The sequence below is a fragment of the Asparagus officinalis genome, chromosome 4, assembly GCF_001876935.1.
Source record: "Asparagus officinalis chromosome 4, Aspof.V1, whole genome shotgun sequence".
Lineage (NCBI taxonomy): Eukaryota > Viridiplantae > Streptophyta > Magnoliopsida > Asparagales > Asparagaceae > Asparagus > Asparagus officinalis.
Genome location: NC_033797.1, coordinates 134,725,482 through 134,739,333, shown reverse-complemented (window position 1 = coordinate 134,739,333; position 13,852 = coordinate 134,725,482).

Below are 13,852 nucleotides of genomic sequence, written 5' to 3'. Positions count from 1 at the left end.
ACTGACTCCGAATTTCGTTGCTTTTCGGCGAGGAGGGTGGCCATTGACACCTTCGTGTCGTCGTCGAAGAAGCGGGCGAGGAAGAGCCTTTCTAGATCGGCCCATGACTTGATAGAGCTGAGTTCTAGTTTGCGGAACCATTCAAAGGCCACCCCCTTGAGGGTGCCTATGAATAGCCGAGTGAGAATGGCGTCGTTCCCCGTGAGGAATCCGGTCTGCGCCATGAAGTAGTAAATATGTTGCGATGGCGAGCCCTTGCCGTCAAACTGCACCAAACTAATTGGCTTGAACTTCGCCGGGTAGGGGACCGTATCCCATTCGACAGGGTAGGGTCGGACCACCCTCTGCTTGTTCATGTTCTTCTGTTAAAGCTTGAGTGCGTTGAGTTGGCTTTGGAAATCATCGAGCCTCTTGTCGCGGGTGCTACCCCCAGTATGCGACATTCCTAGAGACGTTTTGGAAGAGTAATCGGATTGCGGATTACTATTGTCTTCCGTCTCAATCGCTGGACGGTGGGGAGGTATCCATTCCTTATCTCATGTTCGTCGGGGTAAGGTGTGTTGGGCTCTCTTCTTCTTCTTCTTCTTGTTAAGAAGTTGTTTCATCATCTCCCTTAGGGAATCTATGGTCGTCTGTTGCTCTTCGAGCTTCTGGGCGACTGTCTGGTCATGGGTGAGTTCAGTCATGTGCACCCTTGCCATCGCGTCCTGACTTGAGCGCGAGGTTTGAGACGTGGCCGTCGCCGAGTGAACCTCATCTTCACCGCAAGAGGGAGGGGCTAAGGTGGAGTAATCAAACCCGATGCTTACCCCTCTGTGACTATGGGTACGCTGGTATATACCCTCTTGTCGGTGTTGGGCGAACTGAGGGTTAGGCCGTAGGACGTGTTGGACCCTAGAGGGGGGGAGGGGGTGATTAGGGTCAAGAGGCTCTAATATGCAATAAAAATAAAACACAAGCAAACCACAAAACAGAAATGCAATCAAAGTAAGAGAGATAGGGTTAGGAATCGTTATCCTTGACGCACGATGTGTTAACGAGGTTCGGCCCGCTGACCTACGTCCCCGCTCCCCACTCTCAAGGAGAAATCCACTACACACCTGGTTTGGAAGCCGGAACTTCGTCTACACAATGATCCCACACGATCTCTCACTACACAGTTTGATCTCAACAGATCACACTCCCTCACAGTTGATCTACACAAGATCTCACTCACACAGCAGAAGAAAAGATGCAAGACTCTCTCTTTACACAACCTCTATGGCAAAGAGAAAGATTACTGAAGCTGGGAAGTGAACACACACAAAACCACAGAGAAAAACACAGAGAACATGTTTAAAAATTTTTCTCAGGAAGACAACGTCTCTCTCTGGTTTTTGCAAACGTTAGGGCAAGCTGAAGAGGAAGAAGTCTGGGTTTAAATAGAAGAGATTAAACATTTTAAAAACACAACTCAATCTTCCCAATTAAGAAAATAATCTCTTTTTCAGACCATTATCACAGACTGTGCCAAACACGGTTAAGTGAAAGCACAGCAAACGAGGCAATCGACCGTTTGAAAAAAGTCGCGGCTGACCGAAGAAGATTTCGGTTGACCGAAGGGATTTTCGGTCGACCGAAAACATGCTTCGGTCGACCGACCGAAAAACCGGTCGACCGCGAACAACATTAAAAATCCTGAAAACAAGTAGAGCCATCATCGGTCGACCGGCGCGGTCGACCGATATAAAAATCGAGATTTCGATCGACCGCATCGGTCGACCGACGACCTCTCTGGAACTTAGTAACGAATGATCATATGTGCGGTCGACCGGTCCGGTCGACCGCATTCCGATACATTGCAGAAACTGATTTTTGACATAACTAAAATATTTGCAAAATATTTATTTGACCTCTGAAAATTATGAAACTTTGTAAAATGTTTTTAATACTAAAAACAAACTGTTTGGAGAAAGAATTTTGCAGATAGGTCCTCATACTTGTGAAAAATAGTATTTTGTGAAAAACACTTAAAAACATAAGTATGAAAACGTGTGTGTGATTCCCAATAGCTTCAAGTGAAATCAGTAACTCTTTGCCTACATTCTAGCACTAGAGAGAAAATAAAAACTATCTAATATCCTCACATAGAGTAAAGTTCCTGAGTCTTGATATAGCTTTAATTTTGATGAAGCTTCTATATGAATTTGTTGTTCTTGAGATAACATTGCTTCATCATTATGCCTCCTCCTCCTTTGGATATCATCGTTGTAGCGTATGTTCCATCCAATCCTCTATTTATGGCACTAACAAGCTTGATAAATGAATTTACTACATTTGCACTCAATAAGCCATTAGTACCGATAATGGTGGTTGTAAAACATCATCAAAACATAAGGGCTAACAATCTCCCCCTTTTTGATGATGACAACCAACCATTATATAAGAGCAAAAAATAAAAGTAAAAATAGCTTATAGATAAGTGCTCCCCCTATCTATGAGCTCCCCCTAAGTATATGCAACAAATGAGGAGATTTCTCTCCCCCTTTGTCACCATCAAAAAAGGGGTAAAGAGAAATGCAAAATGCAACAAAACAAGCAAGCAATGGTGAACTTTCACATAGTGCATAAGCCCAAACCATTTCTTATGCGACAAAAATCATCCTCTCCAAGAGGCTTAGTAAATATATCCCCTAGTTGAGCTTTTGTGTCAACAAATACTAGGGATACATCTTGTCTCTCTACATGATCGCGTAAGAAATGATGACGCACAACAATATGCTTAGTTCTAGAATGCAAAACCGAATTTTTGGAAATGTTTATGGCACTTGTGTTATCACAAAAGATTTTAATATTTTGAAAGTTCAAATCATAGTCAACTAAGCTTTGTTTCATCCATAAAACTTGAGCACAACATAAGCCGGCGGCAATGTATTCCGCTTCCGTAGTGGACAATGCAACACAATTTTGTTTCTTGGAAGCCCAAGAAACAAGGGAATTTCCTAAGAATTGGCATGTTCCACTAGTACTCTTGCGATCTACCTTACATCCGGCAAAGTCGGCATCACAAAAACCATATAAATCAAAAGAGGTGCTTCTTGGATAAAATAAACCAAGGTTAAAAATTCCATTAACATACTTAATGATCCTTTTAACCGCAATTAAATGAGATGCTTTTGGAGATGCTTGAAAACGTGCACATGCACACACACTAAACATGATATCGGGTCTACTAGCGGTGAGATAAAGAAGACTACCTATCATACCTCGGTATAGTTTTTGGTCTACATCTTCACCACTCTCATCCGCATCAAGCTTAACACTAGTACTCATGGGAGTAGGCGCATGCTTAGAATTCTCCAACTTGAATTTCTTCACCAATTCCTTCGCATACTTGCTTTGTGAAATGAAGATCCCATCCTTAGTTTATACTTGCTTTGTGAAATGAAGATTCCATCCTTAGTTTGCTTGACTTGGAGCCCGAGAAAGAATGTAAGCTCTCCCATCATACTCATCTCAAAGTGATCCTGCATTACTTTAGAAAAGTCCTTGCACAAGGATTCATTAGTAGTACCGAAAATAATGTCATCCACATATATTTGAACTAAAATGAAATCAGTTTTCTTTTTCTTACAAAAAGAGTGTTATCAATTGATCCTTTTGAAAAACCATTTTTAATAAGAAAACTAGAGAGACGAGCATACCAAGCTCTAGGAGCTTGTTTCAACCCATATAAAACTTTTTGTACCCGGTAAACATGATTAGGAAAAGCATGATCTATAAAACCGGGGGGTTGCTCAACATACACTTCCTCTTCTATAAAACCATTTAAGAAAGCACTTTTAACATAACCCAAAATTCATCATTTAAAGCATCATTAATCTTTTTAGGTTCTAGTTGAGATAGAAATGTAACATTACCACACTCACTCAATGCTTTTGAGCGAGTAATAACTCCTTTTGAAGGGCTTCCAATAATTTGTTCCTTTGGATGATTTGATGTGAATTTCCAAGCTTTAGGAGGTTCAATTTGTTCATTGTCATTTGAGCTATCCAAGTCCTTTTGAGCTTCTATAGAGGGAGTATCATTGATTTGTAATAGGTCCAATCCTCTCTCAACATCATCATCATCATCTTTCCTAGGTAGAAAAACTTGAGAACCAACATTAGTTTCATCAAAAGTAACGTTTATAGATTCTTCAACAACGAGACTTCATTTATTAAAGACCCTATAAGCCTTACTTCGCGGTGCATAGCCCAAGAAAATACCAACATCAATCTTGGAGTCAAATTTATCATGGTGATCTTTTGTATTTAAAATAAAACATTTACAACCAAATATACGAAAATAACCAATAAAAGGAGTTTTTCCATAAAAAGGTTCATATGGAGTTTTCTTAAGCTTTGGTCTAATCAAAACACGATTTAAAACATGGCAAGCCGTATTGACGGCTTCTGCCCAAAAATATTTTGGCAAATCAAATGAATTAAGCATAGTGCATGCCATCTCTTGTATGGTATGATTTTTTCGTTCAACAACACCATTTTGTTGTGGTGTTCTAGGAGCGGAAAACATATGAGTTATACCATGATGAGCACAAAAATCATAGAAAAATTCATTTTGAAATTCACCACCATGATCACTTCTTATTTTAACAACTTTCAAATCTTTTTCATTTTCAATTCTTTTAACATGATTAGCAAATTCTTCAAAACAATCATTTTTCTTAGCAAGAAATATTGTCCATGTAAAACGAGAAAAATCATTAATAATCAAAAAATATAGTGTTTGCCTCCAAGAGAGGTAACACGCATAAGACCAAACAAATCAAGATGAAGTAATTGCAAGGGTTTAGAAGTTGATACCTCATTGATGGATTTGAAAGAGGATTTTGTTTGTTTACCTTTAACACAATCCTCCCATGTGGTATCTTTGATGAAGTGCAAGCTAGGTAATCATCTCACAAGATTTCTCTTAGACAATTTTGATATTAACTCCATATTTGCATGTCCAAGTCTTTTGTGCCAAATCCAAGGATTTTCATCAATTGCCGCAAGACACTTCACATCTTGATTTACTAATTCATTCATCTCAAAAATGTATACATTAGATTTGCGATTAGCAATAAAAACAATTTTTCCATTCATACTAATGATGCATTTATCCGGTTTAAATGAAATATCAAAACCTTTATCACTTAATTGGCTAATGCTAAAAAGATTATGATTCAAGCCATTTACTAAATAAACATCTTCAATAATGGGTGAGGGTTTCTTACCAATAGAACCGATACCAATGATTTTACCTTTCTCACCACCACCGAAGGAGACACTACCTCCTTCAATCCTTGATAGGGTTGCAAATAACTCTTTGTTGCCCGTCATATGATGTGAGCAACCACTATCAAGGTACCACATCTCCTTACGTCGTTGCCGTGACGTTCCCTACAAAAGAAGAAGATGAAGGTGTAGTAGCTTTAGGTACCCATGTCTTGGGTCCTTGGTGGTTAGTAGTCTTGGTACCTTTGGGTACCCATATCAATCCATAAAAATCTTGGTTGTCTTTAATTCTACAATGAGTAGAAATGTGTCCATGTCTCATACAATAAGTGCATACAAAATTTCTTTTGTATGTACGAATGTTAGAACTATGAAACCTATTTCTATCATAGTGATTGTAGTTAGCATAAGCATGAGTGGGTCTAGTTCTATAACTCTCAATTTCTAATCTTTCGATTTTTGATCTTAATTGTTTATTCTCAAAATCAAGATCTCCTAGCAATTCATTTTTTAGAGCAAGAGAAGTTGTTAATTGCTCTAGCTTGATATCACAAGAAGCATGCAACTTTTTGAAAGAAGAGTATTCTTTAGACATTCTTTTAAATTCAAAGTTCAACTCTTCTAAAGCCATAGCTATGTCACATTGTATATAGAAAGATTCACTTTCGGCCTCGGATATTACCTCATGTTCATTTGCCATGAAACAAACATTTGGGTCATGAAGAGCAAGTTTGGCTCCTTCTTCATCACTATCCGAGTCACTTGGTTCGGATTCTTCCCATCCGGCATACATAGCCTTCTTCTTCTTGTACTTCATGTACTTTTCCTTGAGCTTGGGGCAATCTTTAGCGATGTGACCCGGTTCATTGCATTCAAAACATTTACCTACACGAGAGGAAAACTTGTTGTTAGATCGAGGGTTAAATTTCTTGTTCATTTTTATGAGTCTAGAGATTCTTCTAGAGAGATGAGCCACTTCTCTAGAAAAATCGACTTCACTATCCGATGACGAAGATGAGTTGTCACTAGCTCCTTTGAGCGCTATGGTCTTCAACTTTGGTGACGGCTCCTCAACTTCACGTGATGGCACTTCGTCCTTCTCCTTCCCCTTGAGCTTCTTCTCATGCACTTTGAGCTTTCCGATGAGGCTATCAAGAGCTAAGGTAGTGAGGTCATGAGCTTCCTCAATGGCCGTAGCTTTAGGCTCCCATGCTGGAGTTAAGGAGCGAAGTATCTTGTAGTTCATCTCTTGAATGGATAATTGCTTATCTAGACCATGTAATTCATTGATGATATTAGTAAAACGGGAAAACATAGCATCAATGGATTCATTAGGAAGCATTTTAAATAGCTCATAATCATGCATAAGCCCACTAATCTTAGATTCCTTAACTTGGGTGTGATACATAACTTTACCCAAATTTCGTATGCGGTTGCACACGTGGAAACTCTATTGTATTCATTGGGGGGAAGACCACAAATTAAGGCGTTCATGGCCTTAGCATTGAGATTGGCTAGGTGACTTTCGTCATCGGTCATGTTCCCGACTTTGGACTTCTCTACATATTTCTTTTCTATGAGCTCTAGGATGTCAAGATCAATGCAACGAAGGTAAATTCTCATCCTAGCCTTCCAATAAGCAAAATTGGTCCCGGTGAAGAGTGGTGGTCTAGTGGTGGATTGTCCTTCTAACATATGCATATTCAAAGAAGCCTCCATTTGATCTTTTCTCTAAGGTTGTTAAACCAAAAAACTGATATAGAGACCAAAGCTCTGATACCAATTATTGGACCCTAGAGGGGGGTGATTAGGGTCAAGAGGCTCTAATATGCAATAAAAATAAAACACAAGCAAACCACAAAATAAAAATACAATCAAAGTAAGAGAGATAGGGTTAGGAATCGTTATCCTTGACGCGCGATGTGTTAACGAGGTTCGGCCCGCTGACCTACGTCCCCGCTCCCCACTCTCGAGGAGAAATCCACTACACACCCGGTTTGGAAGCCGGAACTTCGTCTACACAGCGATCCCACACGATCTCTCACTACACAGTTTGATCTCAACAGATCACACTCCCTCACAGTTGATCTACACAAGATCTCACTCACACAGCAGAAGAAAAGATGCAAGACTCTCTCTTTACACAGTCCCTATGGCAAAGAGAAAGATTACTGAAGCTGGGAAGTGAACACACACAAAACTACAGAGAAAAACACAGAGAACATGTTTGAAAATTTTTCTCAGGAAGACAGCGTTTCTCTCTGGTTTTTGCAAACGTTAGGGCAAGCTGAAGAGGAAGAAGTCTGGGTTTAAATAGAAGAGATTAAACATTTTAAAAATACAACTCAATCTTTCCAATTAAGAAAATAATCTCTTTTTCAGACCATTACCACAGACTGTGCCAAACACGGTTAAGTGAAAGCACAGCAAACAAGGCAATCGACCGTTTGAAAAAAGTCATGGCTAACCGAAGAAGATTTCGGTTGACCGAAGGGATTTTCGGTCGACCGAAAACATGCTTCGGTCGACCGACCGAAAAACCGATCGACCGCGAACAACATTAAAAATCCAGAAAACAAGCAGAGCCATCATCGGTCGACCGGCGCGGTCGACCGATATAAAAATCGAGATTTCGGTCAACCGCACCGGTCGACCGACGACCTCTCTGGAACTCAGTAACGAATGATCATATGTGCGGTCGACCGGTCCGATCGATCGCATTCTGATACATTGTAGAAACTGATTTTTGACTTAACTAAAATATTTGCAAAATATTTATTTGACCTCTGAAAATTATGAAACTTTGTAAAATGTTTTCAATACTAAAAACAAACTGTTTGGAGAAAGAATTTTGCAGATAGGTCCTCATACTTGTGAAAAATAGTATTTTGTGAAAAACGCTTAAAAACATAAGTATGAAAACGTGTGTGTGATTCCCAATAGCTTCAAGTGAAACCAGTAACTCTTTGCCTACATTCTAGCACTAGAGAGAAAATAAAAACTAGCTAATATCCTCACATAGAGTAAAGTTCTTGAGTCTTGATATAGCTTTAATTTTGATGAAGCTTCTATATGAATTTGTTGTTCTTGAGATAACATTGCTTCATCATTATGCCTCCTCCTCCTTTGGATATCATCGTTGTAGCGTATGTTTCATCCAATCCTCCATTTATGGCACTAACAAGCTTGATAAATGAATTTACTACATTTGCACTCAATAAGCCATTAGTACCGATAATGGTGGTTGTAAAACATCATCAAAACATAAGGGCTAACAGGACGGAGTCCGAATCCGGAGAGTCGGAAAGTACCGCCTTACCCTTGTCCGTCATGTTGATTGTAGCGGACAGGAGTTCTAGGTCGTCGGCAGCGTGTCCTTTTTGGTGACGACGCTTTCAACGGGAGGGCCTTGGCCGAGAGGGTTGTTGAGAAAGTCTCTCAAACACTAAAGGCTTCGCCATTCCTATGCATTGGCAGTCGGCGAGTACCGTGTGGATGAGCCTTTCGCAGTGGCACTGAGGATTCGCCTCATGTATGGTGCGTTTGTGAGTTAGGTATTCTTGGAGATCCTCTGCAGGCGGTTGGTGACAGCCCCCAGCATCGGAAGGATCGCTTGGGTGAGTGTACGAGAGATCTTTGGGTGTACTCTCTGGTGCACGCTGAGTGGAACGCTTTGGTGCTGGAGTTAGGCGATGTCGCCTTGACTGGTGAGTTTTTGCGTTTGCGCGAACCCCAGCATGTAGGCGAGTTTCAACCCTTCGTTTGAACGAGCGGGTTCGCGAGGCGTCGCCCATTTCCTTGCCTTTACGTTTATCTGCCAAAGGGTTACGGCGAAATTCGCCATCCTTCGAGGATTCGCCTACTCGGGTAGGATCGCTCGCTCGAGGTGATTTATTCACATCAGGGATGTGACCTAAGAAGCGAAGTCCCCCTGAGCGGGTGGCCCTGCCTTCCTGGGTCGGCGCTCCTGATTTGGAGAACCTTCCGACGTCGGGCAGTTTGCTTTCTCGTCTAACGTTTCTCGGGCCCGTACAATGATTCGGGCCATTGTGGGAAACGGAGGTTTGGGCCTCCTGTCTGACGAGTGTCTGCCGTCGCTGTTGGCTAGCTCTTCCAGCGAGGAGAGCATCACCGTGGGCTGTGGCAGTATAGTTTGTGCCGGAGTGAACCGGCGTTTCCTCCGGGACAAGTGTCTGCGGGGGCCGCTTGGCGACCCATCTGGCGGACCCTTGTCCCTTTCTCTCGATCTCTGGCTTAGCCTTGATCGATTCTGAGGGAGCGGGTTCCCCTGACGAGACTCGGGTGGAACCCTCAGGTGCGGAGGCTTTAGCCGTTTGAGGTCGGCCTCGGCGCACGACTCCGTGGCGTTTGCGGGACGCATCGCCACCAGAGGAGGAAGAAGACAAGTACTCTTCGTACTTGGCTTGGTCGAACTCAATCTCTAGGGACTCCACGGTCGTCCCAACAGCAACTTCATCAAATTGAGCCACCACCATTTCATTTGACGAAACAGCTTCTCCCACTGTGGTCGCCATCTTCTGTAGGTGTAAGTTTTGATTTCCCGAAAACAAGGAACTTCGTTTGTATTGATAAGAAGGTTTATTACAAACTAATAAATCAAAATTACAACAGAAGCAGAGGGAATGCCCTCTTTGTTTAGTGTGGGTACTTTTGGTGGCTATAGGATGCTTCGCTCGATGCTCGTGTCGAGTCTGCTTCCCTTGGACCGTTCGACTGAAGTTGCTGGGGAGCTTCAATACGCAGCAGAAGCTCGAGTTGATAGAGTTCGGATCTTCTAGTTCACCGACAATCAGGGCTCAGAACTAGGAAGTGGGGCTGCGATGCAAAGATTGTGCAAAGAGCTTGGTCTCGATTCGCTGCTTTTTCGATTCGATCCCTTTTCCCAAAGTTTTTCGACCTCTTTTAAAGGTTGTTGGAAGAGGCTCTTAAAATGAAAGAGAGATAGTTCTGCTGTTCCCTTTTTCGACCTCTTTTAAAGGTTGTTGGAAGAGGCTCTTAAAATGAAAGAGAGATAGTTCTGCTGTTCCCTGAATTATGGGATGTGACCATACATTGCTCAGAGATATCCTACTGTTCACCTGTACCATGAGCGGTCATTCGAGGAGCCGTGTTTATATCACGTTATGTAGGAATGGGAAAGCCCCTCCTCATACGTGTGACAACGACTGTCAGGTACTCGAATGGATCTGACCAACTCACTGAGCGCCGACGGCTCTCGCCTCTCATTTGGACAAGTGTGGTAAGTCGCATTTATGAGGGTGCAGGTTGATTCGGCGTTTGTCCAATCACTTGTACTGTGAGCGGCCATTCGGCGGGCCTGGAGTACTGTGTTTTCTCTCTTCAGGTCGAGAGAGGTGGGAAAGCGGGTTCCCGGTACTCGAGTGGGCATGGGCAGCTTGCCGAATGCCGGCGGATCCGGCTCCTGATTCGGACAGCCGAGGTGAGCTGCATTTATAAATGTTCAGGTCAACTCGACACCTTCCCCATCATTCGTACTGTGAGTGGCCACTTGACGGCCTTGGAGTACTGTGCCCTCTCCCTTCGGGTCGAGAGGAGTGGGAAAGCCCATCTCAACACGTGGGGTAGCAGATACCTAGCCGTGTTAGCGGCCTTAAGGTTTGCTGGCGGATTTGAATATAGACTCGGTTAGGCGAGTTGTGATAAAGGGTTAATTCGCGTGGCTTTGGGCGACTTCCCCTTACAGGCGGATTTCTTGTAAGTCCACGGAGGTATTTTTTACCGTCTACACTTGCCTTCATTGTTTGTATTCTTTGAGCTTTGTAGCTTTGTTCTCATCTGAGATGTTGGCTGAAGTGAGTTAGTTATAATGTGTCGACCCATACTGAGGACTTATGACAACTAGTTCACTCGATGCCTTATTATGGCTGAGTGTTTAATTGACCCGAAGTTGACGAAAAACTTCTTAAGTTTTTAGATTGATTAAACACTAGCCATATACTTAACATTCGTACCTTAAGTTTATGAATATCTTTTTGGAAAATTGGTAACTCTGAGGTTAGATGTTTAGGTCTTCATAATCCCCGTAAGATCGAGTAGTGACTGTGGGAGTCGACCAAAGGGTTGAGCCTTGGGCTTACCTTGATAAAGAGCCAAGGGTTTGATATTCGACTGAAGAGTCATTGTGCCTTGGGTTTATCTTAATAAAAAACCAATGGTTTGATATTCGACTAAGGAGTCATTGTGCCTTGGGCTTATCTTGATAAAGAGCTAAGGGCTTGATATTCGACTGAGGAGTCGTTGTGTCTTGGGCTTATCATGATAAAGAGCCAATGGCTTGATATTCGACTTAGGAGTCGAAATGCCTAGAACTCTTGAGAGTTTACTAGATCTTTCCTTCCCCTAAGGCCGAGAGATGACTGTGGGAGTCGACCAAAGGGTTGTGCTTTGGATTTATTCCTGATAAGGTACCAAGGACCTGTCTATGAAGATCGATGAGAGATGGAGGAATCGATCATAAGTTGTGCCTTAGGCTTACCTTGATAAAGAACCAATGGCTTGATATTCGATTGAGGAGTCGTTATGCATTGGGCTTATCTTGATAAAGAGCCAGAGTCTTGATATCCGACTGAGGAGTCGTTGTGCCTTGGGCTTATCTTGATAAAGAGCCAAGGGCTTGATATTCGATTGAGGAGTCGAAATGCCTAGAACTCTTGAGAGTTGATTAGGTCTTTCCTTCCCCTAAGGTGGAGAGATGATTGTGGGAGTCGACCGAAGGGTTGTGTCTTAGATTTATTCCTGATAAGGTACCAAGGACTTGTCCATGATGATCGATGAGAGCCGGAGGAATCGACCATAAGTTGTACCTTGGGCTTATCTTGATAAAGAACCAAGGGCTTGATATTCGACTGAGGAGCTGTTATGCCTTGGGCTTATCTTGATAAAGAGCCAAGGTCTTGATATTCGACTAAGGAGTCAGTGTTCTTTGGGTTTATCTTGATAAAGAGCCAAGGGCTTTATATTTGACTGAGGAGTCATTGTACCTTGGGCTTATCTTGATAAAGAGCCAAGGGTTTGATATTCTACTGAAGAGTTGTTGTGACTTAAGCTTATCTTAATAAAGAGCCAAGGGCTTGATATTCGACTTAGGAGTCGAAATGCCTAGAACTCTTGAGAGTGGACTAGGTCTTTCCTTCCCCTAAGGCCGAGAGATGACTGTGGGAGTCGACCGAAGGGTTGTGCCTTGGATTTATTTATGATAAGGTACTAATGGCTTGTCCATGATGATCGATGAGAGCCAGGGGAATCAACCATAAGTTGTGCCTTGGGCTTACCTTGATAAAGAACCAAGGGCTTGATATTCGGCAAGATGGTCGAGTCGCACTATGAGGATCTGACCATCTGTTAGGCCTTAGGCTTACCTTGATAAAGAGTCAAAAGCTTGATTGGGGTACCTAGGTCTTGTATGACACCTAGGTCTTTAGCCATTGTGAAGCATTGATCCTTGCGAGGTCAGAGCAATTTCTTATTGAATGACATTTTATCAGTTCTGTATTTTACATTGTCATGAAAAAATATCCTTTGCAGTCATCTGATGCTCAAAAGGGGGTTGAACCACTTGTGATCTTGCTCCGGTTCTGCTTCAGGGGTAATTTTGCAATGGGAGAGGCCACCAGTACAGAACCTCTTTTAGTTGGATTTTGCTTGCTTTCATAGTGGACAACTTGTTGGTATGATGAGGATGAGTCAAAACTTTATTTGTCATCTCATCAGCCAAGATTCCTTCTGAGTCTGGATATCCAGTAAGGCTTTGAAGGCGGATGGTTGGCGCATCGGCTTTTGGTAAAAGGAACTGACCATATGCTATGAATTATGTCGAATGGCATTTTCCATGTGAGGGTTGAGGGCACGACCAAAAGCTACACGGTACCTTTTGTGGTGGAACCTCTCTTGGGGAGGGAATCCACCAGCTGGTATTGTACTCCCTGAGAATGACAAACCATGGTGACTTTCTTGAAGGAGCTTCGGGAGTAATGGGGGATTAGACCATGCTGTGGATGGAGAACTCTCTCTTATGGGGATCATGCGAGTCGCATGCTTCAACCATCAGAGCTTAGGCAACTTTAGTGGTGAAGACGTCGGTTGAAGGGCCAAGATCATTCTTCCTGAGAACAATCAGCTGACAGGTCCTAAGCTTTTCCTACAATCTCATCCCTGATATCCTGGGAGTTCTCCGAATGAAAGTCCATCTGGTCCAAGGTGCCTACCACAGACTTAATCACTGCTCATATACTCATATGAGCTATTGTCAGTGGGAGCTTCAGTGATATTGGATCTGGTCATAACCCTTGGAGGAGGTAGGATTCTGCTTTGTGATCCAACTCTAGGTTTCTTGGTTGTCTAGAAGATGGAGTTCGTCTGGAGTTTGTCTGTGGCTGCGATAAGAAGCCTGTGCTGCATGTCCAAGACAGACAATCACCATAGTGGTGTGTCTTCTCCATGAGGACTTTCAGGGTTCTGGTAGCGGTCCTATCATTTGGTGGATGATCTGCCCGACAGACGCTCCCCAGAAAGCTATAGGGGCCTTTGAGGGCTACGCCTATATTGGCTGCTCA